General features: G+C 44.2%; 1 protein-coding gene across 6 annotated transcripts in view; it reads left to right on the top strand.

Annotated features, from left to right (window-relative positions):
- The window catches only part of ADD3 (adducin 3), a 225,006-nt gene that overhangs the window by 68,355 nt on the left and 142,277 nt on the right, over window positions 1–14,374 (top strand). The gene's annotated exons all lie outside the window — the stretch shown is intronic.

Raw genomic sequence — 14,374 nt, 5'->3', positions numbered from 1 at the left:
GCCCCGTTGGTGTGTCTTGGAGCCTATGTGTCTGGGGGCCTGCTGAGTGGTAAGAGGAGGGGGTGGAAGTAGTCAAGTCCCCCATTCCTCCTGCCCCTTCTTGCCAGGGCCCTGGTTCCCTTCTGCACCCCCTCCGCTTCATGCCCTCCCCTGTCTAGAGCACTGGATCCCTCTGCTCTTATCCCCTGCATACCTGATCCTCTCCTCCCCCCACACCCATCATTTGCTGCCCATCTGAAAACTGGACTTGCCAATTTTTCACGTTCTAGCTCTGCCACTTCTTCAAACACTAGTCTTTCCAATGGCAAATTTTGCTAAAATTTGTGATAGTTTTATGATTCACAAGGGTTTACTGCTCATTAAAGTTAAAGGCACTGTGAGGCTGAGATCTCTTCTTAGAAGATGTAGGTTGCAGGATAGTATCTCAAGTGGATCAATATATTAGGTTTTTAAACTTAATTTTTCCCTTTTTTTTATTTTGCATAGTGTGCCTTTTGACAGCCCTCTAGACAGTGGGAATTTTCTCCTTATCCATAGATCCTGGAGAAACACAAAGTTTGTGAGGGGACCCAGACCACCCTCACCCTTTTGAGATTGAGGAGGGTTGTAGCAGCAGCAGATCACAGGAAGGATTCTTTTTACAAATGTGTGTGACTGTTTGGAACCAGGGAAAGCCTTTATCATTGTCGTGTTTGTCAGCATTGCACTTTTGCAATATTGACTGTTTATGCCTTTTAGCATGCAAACCACAAGTCAGACCCAGTGTTGATATGGGTTGGGGCCAAATCTTCCCTAATTTGACAGTAGATTATATACATTTAAAGGAGAAACTGTGAGGAGTAAAAAGTCAGCAAACATGCAAGATCTGACTTCTAGGACTCTTTCTACATCACTCTCTCTAGCAGGAGCTGTTGAAGCAGGTGGACTCAACATTATGAAGGGTAGTGAAGCTTTTTCCAAAGATGGGGTTCATGGGGCTGCAAAGAAAAGAATACTACTAGATCCACAGAGGCTGGAATTGTTCTTGTGTGAGGGTCTACTTACCACCACCTTGCTTTTGGCAGGAGGAGAAAATCTATTGATACTAGAGGAAAAATGTAAAAAATTAATACAACACCAAGCTCTGTTTCTCTTGATTAGATTGTCATGCAAGAATTACAGAGAAAAATCCATTCAAATATAGCCTGTCTATTAAAGACTGGCCTGTAAGGGTACAGTTATGCTGGCATGGCCACAGCTGCCTCAGGTCAATTGATTTGAGCTTGTGGTGCTAAAAGCTGCTATGTAAAAGCTAGGGCTGGAACCTGGACCCTAGGACTCTCCCTCCTTGTTGGCTCTAAGAGCTCAGGCTCAAGCATGAGCCAGAACACCTGAACAGTAGATTTATGTCCCTGTAGCTTGAACCCTGCAATTCTGAGCTTGCTTACCTAGGCAAGTTTGGGTGTTGAGTTGCTGCATGGAGTCCCTACAGAGGGGCTTTTATGGTGTGTGGAAGGACTGTATATGGGGAAGGGGTGCTTGACAATGGAGTTGGCACTTGTCTTACTTAAGGAAGTTGCAGTCCTCATGTTGAAGTTTCCCAGTGTGTGTGTGTGTGTGTGTGTGTGTGTCCGTCCGTCCGTCCGTCCGGAAGTCCGGAAAGGACAGTTTGGATCTCAGCTTCTAGATGTCACATCTACTTAGGGTTGAGCTTCCTTCTCTCCAGTTCTAAATTTTAATATATATGAAAATTACTATTTAGGAATGCAGTAAGTAATGCACAAAGGAGTGTGGAGTAGTTAAATTTTAGCTAACAAGGTCAACTGCTCAGAAAGATAACATGGCAATTTCTCTTGATCCATTGTGGGAGAACAGACTTGCCCATTTTTATGAGGGGTTTTATGTACAATATTTGAATGATTTTAATCCATATTTCTCAATCACTGCCATGGCAATGTTAGAATAAGCAAACTTTGATATCCAGAAGATAACCGTTTCCATATGATGAATAACTGAACAGTGCACAGTAGGGTCTTGACATTTGCGAGTGCCATATTCGCAAAGCGTTATTCACGAGTGGCCTCGCTTCCCCAGGGCTCCAGGGCTGGAACGCCGGCGGTTGCTGCTGCTTCCCTAGGGCTCCAAGGCCGGGAGCACCCACACTGCTGCTTTCCGGGGCTCTGAGGCACCCCTCCTGCCCCCTTCATGAAAATTGATGTTCACGTGGGTTCTGAACACAGAAGCCTGGCCAATGTTGAGACCCTACTGTAATTGTTTTGAATGCATATGCATTTCACACTTCTTGTAAGAAGTACCAGGTTTTTTGGGGAGTGGCTATCCTTTACTATCCTTTGAGGCTCCATCCAACTGGCAAGTCAACATTTACGGGGTAAATGCGGCTAGTTTCTGGAGCACTGCAGTCTACTGTTTGCCCTTTGAATTCTTTAAATGTGTAGAGATCTGTGAATCAAAGTGGAGAACAAATTTGAAGTATTTTATAAAACTGATGTGTTTTAGAGCATTCCAAGTTGATTGCTGTGTGTGTTGTGAGACATTTGATAGGGCTTGTAGGCCTAATAGTCATTCCAGTTATTACTTAGTGTGTGGATATGTACTCATTGTGCTGTCTCATGGTTTCATGTCCTATTCTTAGAGTCATGTGACATTAAAATGTACAAAAATCATGCTCTCCAAGCACTTCAGAGTTGAGGAGTGTTATGTAATTCACTGTACTGCTTGTTCATGAGAATGAAGCGAGTAAGGTGGAGGAGTAGTCAGGATTTATAAAAATGCCAACAAGTGCCAAGAAATACACTGCGTTGGGTGACTGAACAGGTCACTGTTACTGAGAAGATGGGATTTTTATTTTGGAAAGTGATACTGAAAAAGTGAGTGAGATTCTGGGCTTATTAACATTGTACTTCAGTAGTACACACAACACTGCAGTTTTATTGCCTTTACAACCAAATGTTTGTTGGGGAAGCGTGAATAATAACTTGTAAGATTAATGAGCTCTAGACTCAAAGCACACTTGCTAATTTTTTCCTAGTGTTGTTGTTTTTACCCTTTTGAGACTGAAGATGGTGAAGACTACACTTTTAAGAAGGGGTCAGCAACCTCCAGTTCACGTGCCAATAGTGGTATGCAAGCAGATTTTCATTGGCATGTGAATCCAGAGCTCAGCCTTGTCCCTCCTCCCCATGCAGCTGGGAGGCTGATCAAAGCCATGCTTCCTGTGGATTATCAAAAGACCAGCTACTGCTACCAACCACTGCCTAAAAGGTGAAGTTCTGCATCTTTGTTTATTAATGAAGCTGTTGTAAATAGGACTATTAGTGACTTTAGAAAGTATCAACAGCACTGGAACTGTACATGGAGGTCAAAAGGTCAAATTTCAGCACTCTGCTTTGAAAAGGTTGCTGATCCTTGGCGTAGCTTATCAGATTCAGAAGACATGCAGAGAACAGAGGCAGGGCCTTTGCAATGTCTTTACTGACTTAAGCATTTGCTACTGGAAGTAGACCTGGGCTGTGGCATTATTACGTTGGTTTGTTCAGCAAAATTCATGGTCATGAGGATAATTCAAGATGGAATATTCAGACAAGTTCACGCAGAAGGTGTTGTGTCAGACACGTTTCCTCTTACTAATAGTAAAGCAACGCTGTGCAACTGGTCCACTCTTTTTAAATCTCTTCTGTGCAGCAGTGCTAGATGATTCTAGAAGACACCTGTTTATTGGTATCAGGCTAGTTTTTTGAGCCTTTGGAAAATTATTTAATCTGAACAGGTTGAAATTAACCAGAAAGATCTTAGAGACAAATGCTTGTGAGCTACTGTATGACAGTGATTGCAACAGAAGCACATACTTTAGGACATATAATTGATTGCTGACAATTTGCAAAGTCTGTGGAAAGGTAAGGGCTAACAATCCATCTAAGTGTCAGAATGCTCATGTATAAGTGTGTGTGCCAGGGTAACCCTATGTGAAGCCAAAAGTAACGGTCGGGGGACACAGCTGAATGCTGTCCCAGGTTTCTGTTTTGTTCATATGATGTCAATTATGTTATAGATAAGGCCCTGACAAATCAAGTCAACAAAGCCAGTTCATCATTGGGCAAACTACAAGGCAGTCTGGCAGCAACAGGGTATTAAGCTTCAAAACAAGCTATGTTTATAAAGTGATTGTGCTGTCCAAGTTTTATGAGTATGAGAGCTTGACCTGCTACAGGTATCACATTAAGCTTCTAGCCGAGTTCTGATGAGTGCCATACTCTGCATTAAATGGCAGATGAAAAAAACATTGCTAGTCATCCCACAGGGACCAAACTCATGCTGCTTATGCCACAGTTATGCTGGTGTGTTGAGGTTGAGGTTAGATGAAACCAGAATTCCGAAGTACTTGCAGAATGGCAAAACTATATTGGACAACTGCATATGAGGCAACTGAAAAAAAATCTTTCAAGGACATAATCATAACTTCAAACCAGTGCAATGCTGATGACAGCTGGTAGTTTTCCACAGCAGATAGATCACGCTGGCGAGCAATACTCAGTGACTGGGTTACCTGGTTTGAGATTAACCACCATATGGCTCTTGAGGCACAGGGCTGATTCATAGACAGTGGCAACTCAGCAGGCACAGACTGTAATTCCTTAGTAGGCATTGAGCCATTTGTGCTTACCATACAGAAAGTATAGCCACTCATCCAGTAGTCTTTTGACCAGAACTGTGCTCACAAGACATGAGAGCGAAAGTCAGCAACCTTTCTGAGGCTACATCTACACTACGAGACGAATTCAAATTTAAGGTGGATGGCTTGATTTTAAAACGTCACTGTCTTCACTGTAAATACCATTAGCTTGAATTAGGGAGCACTAGTATTGATATAATGTTGTTGGAACCTGTTGGGTGTAGTGTCAAGCTTGAATTTAAAATTTTTAATAAAAGCCAGTGTGGCAGTGCCAAGACTTAAAACTGAATTTATTAGCCTCCAGAATTGTCCCATATGTATCCCACAAAGCTACACAGTTACCTGCCAGGTATGGCCTCTTCCTTATCTGCTGATCTCTGGGTATGCAGTAAGGAGGTCACAGGAAGCCCACACATTTGAATTTGAATTCATCAGCACACAGGCCTGGAAATATAAAGGGCACACATAATGAAACATTTTTACCCATGTCATCACACCACATCAGTAGCCATCTCCTTCAATCATGAGCACTCATGGTAGTGATCTGCCTAGTAGTTCTCAGTCTCACAAGAGAGCTTCAGCGTGGAGCCATCAGGAGATTCTGGATCTTCTTGCAGTTTGGGGAGAGGAATCAGTGGCGAGCAGACTTGGGTGCCCAAAAGAAACGCGAACATAGATAAGATCTTGCAGATGGTGATTGCAAGAGGTTACTCATGGGACTCTAGGTAATTCCAGGTGTAGGTGAAAGAACCTATCACAGACTCTGGGAAGCCATCTTCACAGATCTGCTGCAATTATGAATAGCTGCAAGTACTTCTTGTGGGGGGACCACACCGCGTTACCGGCTCTTAGTTACGACAGTTGTGGAGGCCCTGGTTTGGAGTCTGGGGTGAGCTGAGAGGAGGTTGGGGGCCAGGAGTAAGAGGCCATGAAGAAGAGGATGGGAGCAATCAGCAGGGGCCCAAGGAAGTTCTTCCCGACAGCCTGGAGCTCTTCACCTTAGATCTGGAACTGCTCCCCTCTGTGCTGGTGCCCTCTATACCAGTTTCTGAGCCCCTGGGACTAAGCTGTTCTGATGAGTTTTTTTTTCTTAGTGCTAGAGATGGGTTGCAGGTGGGTAGAGCTATGGCTATGGGTGTAGGTTTTCTGTGGATCTGTGCCCCTCAGAACAGTGTGTTAATATTTCTGGCAATAGAGCACTTCTCCTTTTTGGAGATCTCCTCGAAGGCCTCATCCAGGCACTCTTGTGCTTTTTGCACTAGGTTGTTGGGCAGGCCTGACATATTGCAGCTTCTGTGGTAGCACACCTTGCCATGCCAGGCAACCAGATAGCAATCTGGTGTCATGGTTCCATACAGCGTTTTGGCAGATTTCCCAGGCTTGTGGTCACACAAGACGAGCAATTCTTCTTTGTCAATATCTTTTAGTTTTAGGAGGGTAATGTCGTCTTTGGTAACATGAAGAAGTACAGGAATTCGGATTGGATTTTTTTTTGTAATGCTCCCTGCCCTTTTACATTACCTGAAGCACATTTCTGCACTACATGGCCAGTGCACACTCCATCTCCGTCCCTTGATGCGAGTGGCAGGTTCTCTGGGCTTTCACCCCTCCCATTTCCCTTTCTCTCTGTCTTTTTTTTTTCTCTCCATTTTACTGGGGTCCCTCTGCACCCAGCTGTCCATGTGGCTGGAATCTAACCCTTGCCACACAGCTGCTGGGCTCTGTAGACCCTACTACTGCAAACTGGCATGTGCAGCACCCACCCACCCCCCAGGGCTGCCTTTTTTTTTTTTTTTTGTGCAATTTACAGGGATTCCTCCACACCCAGCCATCCATGCGGCTTGAATCGAATCTGTCCCTACCATCCCTCCTCACAGCATGGCTGACGGTCTCTTTGGGCCTTGCTCCTTGTGGAGGATTGCTCCAGGAATTGCCAAAAAAAACTTTTCCCCTGCTCCAGGACACTGGATGGCTTTCCCCTTCTTTGCACCTCCCCCTCCCCCCAGAAAGCAGACACCAGCTTACCATGTCCATAATGAAATGTTCTGGTTAAATGATGGCTTGTGCAATGCACGCTTTGAATCCCATCCTTAACAAGTCTTAAGTGGCCTAGCAGAAAGCTTTCCCTGATAGGAGAGACAGATTCATTCATTCAGTGGGTAAGTGCTTAGTGTGAATTGTGTATCAATTTTTGACCTTTTCTTTCCGTCTGTCATGTCCACGTTGGGAGACAGGGAGAGGAAGCCCAAAAGGTACAAGCAGGATCTGATCTTGCAGCACGTGGAGCAGTCTGAAGCAGAAGCCAGTGATATGAAAAGGGAGACAGCACAATGGCAGCAGAGAATGCTTGACTTCCAGAGAGCAAGTAGCAAACCAGAGGAGCATATGGCAAAGCTCATAATGGCAGTAAGTGACCAAACAGAGGTCCTGTGCTCCACACTGGAGCTGCAGCGGGGTCCCAATGCAGCAATTGGGCATCTCCTGAAGAGAGGCCACCCACCCTCTGTTGTTGCAGTTCCCGAATGCAGGGAGGGAGGCACGGACAGCCTGCCACTGTAGCCCCAAGGGCCGCTGCAAAAGGCTATTCCACCACAGTTTACTATGCTTCTTTTCCCTGCCACTTAAACCTTTCCTTCCCCCAAAATAAACTTATCCTTTTGATCTCTGTGTGAATTTTTTTGGAGGGGGGTGGTATGAATGAATGGAAGGGTACGCAAATCATTGCGGGGAACCGGGCGGGGGGAGAGGGCCAAAAGCACAGGTGCCCATTGCTACACAAAACTCCACAGAGGACTTGCGTCAGGGGCACCCAGGTGGGGATTGAGAGGGCTAATAGCACAGCTGCTTTTTTTAAAAAGGAAAATAACCCTTCTGCGTGCAACTTAACTGCCTCCCACCAAGTAAAAGTAATTTCTCTGTAAGACGCGGTCTGATTTGGTGGGGAGCACAAATCAGTTTGAGTGGGGATTAGTTGGTGTTACAACAGAGAAATATATCGCTGTCATATACATGGCAGATTATTCATGAAGCTATATTTTAACGCATTCCTTATTGCTGCTGCTGCCGCATGGTTATCGGTGAATGGCCATGTAGGGGGCTGCAAGTAAGCCTTGCCCATGGCCTCAGCCTCGGTATTGCAGGCATTCAGGAAATTCTCCTTCCTAGATTCATAAATGTTATGCAGAATAATGCATGCTGTAATCTTGGTGGGGACATTTAGTTTAAGAAAGACCCATACAGGTCAATAGGCATCTGATCCTCACTTTTAAATGGCTAAAGGTGCATTCAGCTGCCCTTCTGCAATTGCTGAGTCTGATGCTGAAGTTTTCCTTGTGGGGGTCCAGAGCTCCTCTATAAGGTTTCATAAGGCAAGGGAGCACAGGGTAAGCAAGTTGCCCAATATTATAATGGGCATCTCTACATCGCCAGTCTTGATTTTTCCAATCTGGAAAAAAAGCCCCATCCATGAACTTTCTGTACAGCCCAGAATTTTCTGAAGAAGAGCGTCATGAACCTTCCCTGATTATGCCACATTGTCAGTGAAGTGACTTGTGGTCTACCAATTCCTGCAATACCGTGGAGAAGTACACCTTTCTGTTTATATACTCAGAGTCCAGGTGGGCTGGTGCCTTGATAGGGATGTGTGCACTATTTGTTGTCCTATTGCAGTCAGGAAACCCCTGGCCAGTAAAGCCATCCACTGTGGCCTGTACATCTCCCAGGGTCACGTTCTTTCTGAGGAAACACTGACGGGTTGCATTGACTACCTGCATCACCACAGATGCTACTGTAGATTTGCCTATCCCAAACTGATTTGCCACTGGCCAGTAACTGTTGGGTGTTGCAAACTTCCACAGAACAATTGATACTCACTTCTGAACCATTAAAGCCAGCCTCATTCTTGTATTGCTGCTCTTCAGGATGTTGGGTCAGCACATCACAAAGTTCCATGAAAGTGGACTTGCACATGAGGAAGTTCTGGACCCCCAGCTGGTCATCTCAGGACTTGAAAATGATGTAGTCCCACCAGCATGTGCTGGTCTCACGAGTCCAAAACTGCTGCTCCACTGCCAGCAGTGGATTTGGGGCAGCCATCATTTGTGAGTTCTTGGACCTCAGTAGAAAGATTTCCTCTTCATCACCTTCATTATCATCAGCATCATACTCAACCATCATCATCTCACTTTTTAATCCACAGAAAAATTGTACAATAGTCCGTGAAGTTGCCATAATGGTGCGTGCAGTGACTTGCAGCACTTGAGGATCCATGCTTGCGCCAGTGCTGTGATGGAGAAAATGGTGCAATCCCTCATTTTCACATGGTTACTGGGTGCTCTGAAGTCTGGGACAATGTTTCGCATTCTGGGATAGTGACATCAAATACCCACAAGTAACCAGGGCTAAGGCACTGCGGGACAGGAAATCACAATGCACGTGAACTTGGGTAAGGCAATGGGGATGCAGAAACTCGGCACTGAGAAACGGAGGGTTGAATTTCCAGGTTTGTGGGGACAACCTCATTCTTATGAATTTGAATTTAAAAAATCAAATTTCGTAAAAGTTGAATTTCTCACAACGGAGACATAGCCTGCGCAGAGTGCCGAAATTTGACCTTTTAACTGCTGTGTACGGTCTGAGAGCTGTTGATACTTCATGCCCCCCTAGCACTAGGAATCCTCTGTGCCCAGTGCCCCACACCCTGCATGGAGAGTTACCCAAATGTGGTTTGCCTCCCGGGCTGGGTGTGGCACTGGTGGGGGCTGTGCAGGGCCAGGCGGCTCTCTGGGAAAGGTGCAGGTTGGGAATGAGGGGTATGGTGCAGGCCCAGAGCCCGGGTGCGCAGCTGGGCCATTCCCTGCCAGGATCTCTCTGTGCAGCTCCCTCCACCACCCGCAGCATGACTTACGGGGCTGCAGGTTGCCTTTCCAGGTTGGGCAGGGTATAGGCAGGGGCTGGATGGCCAGCTGGCTGCATGGGAAGGGGGCTGGAGGGGAGTGATGAGGGAAGTGTGGGTGTACAGCTTAGCACGTGCCCCTCCACTGGCTGAGTTGTGGGCGGGGCTTGCCCATCCCTATCTGCTCCCTTACTGTATGGGGTTTGAAGGGTGGGGCTGACCTCCTGCTGCTTGCCACTCTTGGCATGCATGCTGGAGGTTGCTGACCCCAGCAGTAAACAATGTGCAAGAACCAAAAGGCAATACAAGTGGCTGCTTCTCAGGAAAGTGATGGACCAAATCAGTTAATGCACATTACATGTCATATATCCAGGTTATCAATGAGCAGGTAACATTTGTTTTGCTTACATCTTTGAAACTGCACTGAAGAGCCAAATACTGTTAAAAACAAACTGCAGTTCCTAAATTAAAATAAGATATTCAAGGGTAGATCGAATTGTTATTACATGTGTCTGTCTGGTAATTGAAATACACTGGATAAGCAATGAATTAGTTCTGCCCCAAATTTAAAAACAAATCTGCGTGCACACTTTCATGTGCCCAATTTAGTGCGCAAATTGCCTGATGTGACAATAAAATGCATTTAAAGAACCTGTGTTTTTAAAGCAACATCCAGTATGGTACCAACATGTTACATATTGAACGTGGTTGTCCATGCCCATCACATGAGTGGTTTATTTTATTTGTTGTTAAATACAGTGCAAATATGATTATACAAATAACGGTGTTTGGGAGCTCCTGTGTTCACACCTGAAAAATTTCAAATGAAGAGGCTAGCTTAGCATTTGACTTGGACAAAGCTACAATGGACTTTTGTCTCCCAAGTTGTTACCGTAATCTTTTTAAGTCCTTCAGAATGCATGCTAAGACTCGCAATCAATGTGATAATGGAGGGTGAAACCCAGAAGGGAGTCCATACCCCAAGATCTTTGCAGTGGGGCTCCATCATACTTTGCTATTTGCAGTTAGTTGCCTGATTTGGTTTGCATGTTTTTAGAGTTTAGCAGATAGTGCAGTGGTAGCTAAAGGTTTGCAAGAGATGAGCTGGACTGTACCATTTGAGTGAATTTTTTGGCACAGGTACTCAAGGAATTTTGTAGTTAATGTATACAGGGACTTCCAAATTACACAGGGTTTTGCAACAGATTTCCTTAGGACTTTGGTGGTTGCTTTGTGTGGTACAGTATTGTCTGCTTAATCAGTGCAGAGTTTCTTGATTTTATTCAAAAATTGTTTTGGGGGATCATAACTTTGAGCAGTCCATTATTGGCAGTGCTTTTTTTGTGTATTAAATTACTGAACCCCATCCCCATCCCCACCACAAAAAAGCACTGACTGTTAGCATTCAGAATCCTGTGAAGGGATCGCTAGTAAGGATACTATAAAGACATTTTGTGGGTTGATTTTTATTACTTTGGAAATGTCAGAATTGGGCATCAGTCCACCTTTGTTAGCAAAAGAGCGTGGAATTTGTAGGGATGCCTAAGTACTATTATGAGGCTGTTTTCCCACAGGAAATTATGGGTATCTGATCTTGCTAAATATTTGTTTCCTCTGATACTCTTGGTAGAGAAATAAGCTAAATGAAGTACCTTGGGGGTTAGACGTACTCCGCAAAGTGGGGCTTTAACTTATTATAAAAACAAATTTGGTAGCATGTTATTACCGCTCTAGTCTAGGCAAGCTTTAAAATCACTATGTCATGTATATAACTTGTAATGATTCCATAGCTACTTACTTTTTGGGAGAATTTTAATCCCTTTGATAGTTGGTAAATAAGAATTACAACAGTAGGCTTTATTACAACAGACCCCACTGCACATGATGATGAAGCAATTTGCATGTGCCCTTGTGCCTCCGTGTAGCCATATCAACTAGTCAACTATACTCTGCAAAGTCATCATATTTGCACGGAACTGAGCTCTAAACCTGTTTTCATAACTGGTTAGGAAGTTGTGCACTTCAATTCTTGTGATAATTGTTTATAGCCTTTTTTCCCCTTTGGACTTAATCTAACTCAAGAATGAATTCACTGGTTCTATGTTTTGTGTTCACTCTTCTGCCATATTAATATTTCCCATTTTCAAGAATTGAGAAATTGTTACAATAAAAAAAATACACATTGACTCCGATATACCTAGTTGAGTGTCTGCAATGCTGTAACTTTTTATTTCTTAATTTTTTATCAAAAATATAGGTAAAGTCAAATATACAAGTGAATAAAAAGACTAACAATAAGCAGAGCACCCTATTACAAATTATCATTACTTGATATATAGTTTTAAGTTGCCTGGTTTTCTCATTTATGGGCTATATTGCCCTTTGTGTTTGAGCTATGAAATTATCTTGAAAAGCTTTGCCTTTTAAGGGCATGTCTTCACTACCTGTTGGATTGACAGGCAGTGATAGATCCAACATAAGTCAATTTATCATGTTTAGTATAGACATGATAAATCACTACTGAGTATTCTACAGTTGTTTCCGGTACTCCACCAAAATGAGAAGAGTAGGCAATGGAAGACAATCAGTTATTGACATACTGCTGTGAAGATTCCACAGGAAACAGACCCAAGTACATCAACATCTGCTATGTGAATAACAGAGAGAGAATGGGAAAGGGCTTGGAAGCTTCAGGCTGGCTGAGAACTGCTGGAGGGGTCCCTCTTGCTACAGAGCACTCATGTCCCTGTTGGCATGACTTTCTAGCAGCAGAGGTCTTTAGAAGTCACAGATTCTGTACTTCTTGGCAATCTTGATAATAAGTCAGAACCATAGCTCTGAAGACAGTTTAGCACTAATGACATCTTAGTGTCCTAGAAGCCTTTGGCCCTTTGCTGGACCAATGTTGGGCTGAGCCTACAATAACTTCAAGAAGTGCACTTTCTGTCTTTCAGTTATGCTGGAAACCAACATCTGCAACCTTGTATGACTGGTTGAGATCCGTTCACTAAACCCAGTATATGTTTTCTCTGCCTTTGCTCACTGTGCTAGGAAAGAAGACAAACCTAGAGCCTCAAGTATATCTGTCTTCTCCCTGTCTACACAGCTTGTAACTGTGAGTGTTCCAAAGAGTAGCAGGGCACCCTCTGTGACAATGTCCTGTAACACGTTTTGCTATGGGGCAAGGATAGACTTTCTTGTGCTTTGTTCTGTGATTAATTCCTTTAGTACTGAGGGTTGACTAGTTTTATCATAGTGTCAAAGACCAAACCAACACTACCTACTGAGGCTTCAGTAGCCTTGGCAGTATCTTAAGAGTATATCCCAATATGGGCCCTTCCTTATTTGGCACCGTTGCCTTTGGTGCTCAATCTGGATCTCTCATGTGGCATCAAAATTTGTCTTAGCATCTACATTCACCCAGGAGCCAATCACAAGAAAAATAATCCTATAAATGTAGGGTTAGAAGGAATTGTCCCTTGAGAAAGGATCAAGGTATGTGACATGTTTCCCGAGAGTGCCACTTTGACTGGGGGTATCACTGGGCCCCCTATGCCAACAATCTGGACTCTTATGTTATACCACTGTGATAAGCTACCTTCAGCCTGCACTTTCACCAGCATACATACAGTTAGACATACCCTCAGCAGCAGTTACATGCAGACTTTCTGACCATCTGCTGAGGAGGAAGGCTCCAGCTGGGTGGGGTATCTTCCAGCTCTTAAGGCATGTGCCTCCTCTGCATGGAATGAACATGCACTAGCCCTTTGCTCTAAATTGATTCCCACGCACTGGTTTAGAAAAAACAAAAATGTTTAACTATTGAAGATTAAGTGATAAGTCGTAGCGAATAGATTAAAGCAGATTATCTATTAAATGGACAAAAAAGCAAACTAAGCTAAATATACTTATTGGGTGAGAATCTGCTTTTCGCATCCAAAGAGATGATACAAGCAGGCTGCAAAGTCCTAAGGGACACTTAGTTACAATCTGGAATCCCACGGTGCTTTAATCACAGGCTAAAAATCTCTTTAGCTTGGCTCCAGCACTTCCTCCAGTTCAGTCTTTGTTCCTCACGTGTTTCCTGGAGTCTTCCTTGTTTAGGAAGCTAAGAATACCAGATGATGTTACTTCACATTTAATTCGGGTTTCTAAGCCACCTTTGTGAAGGGAAGTCGATGGGAGTAAACACTCCTGTTGACCTTTCTCCTAATGAGGAGCAGAATTGTGGATGCAGGCTCCCTCTAAGAACGATTTAACATGTCCATATTAGGCGCTCTAAATTGCGCTCTGGAACATCGACTGTGGCTAGGTTGATGTTCCCTATAGTGAAGATGTGTGTTTAGATTAATTCATCATGCAGTGATGATTTGCAGGGTTCTCTTCAGCTCCTCATGTGGCCTTAGATACAGAGTCCATGGAAAACCCAGCTGGAGTCTGACTGAGAAGGCCAATGTTAAAGTAACAAAGAGAGAGAGAGAATGGGGTCACTGTGCTGCAAGGACAGAGTAGGCCTATCCACAGGTAGCCTTGAGATAGTGTTGGCACAGATACAAGGCGAATACTTCACTAGCCTCAGGGGCTGGAGAATTCCTTCATTTGTATTTGGTTTTATTTTGTGATACCCTGGAAGTCATCTGAGCTAAATGGCTTGACCAGTGGGATGAGCCACAGAAGACCTGTAGTTAGAGGCAGGCATTAAGCAGGAGTCACTGGAGACAAAGATAGCAGCAGCATCCTACACCGAGTTGAGAGGCGCTCTAAGGGCGACTGAGTATGGCCGCAATGTCAAAACTGCTTTTTCTTGTTTC

Source organism: Carettochelys insculpta, chromosome 7, assembly GCF_033958435.1.
Source record: "Carettochelys insculpta isolate YL-2023 chromosome 7, ASM3395843v1, whole genome shotgun sequence".
Lineage (NCBI taxonomy): Eukaryota > Metazoa > Chordata > Testudines > Carettochelyidae > Carettochelys > Carettochelys insculpta.
The sequence above is the reverse complement of the archived record's forward strand: the minus strand, read 5'-3'. Positions and strand labels throughout refer to the sequence as shown.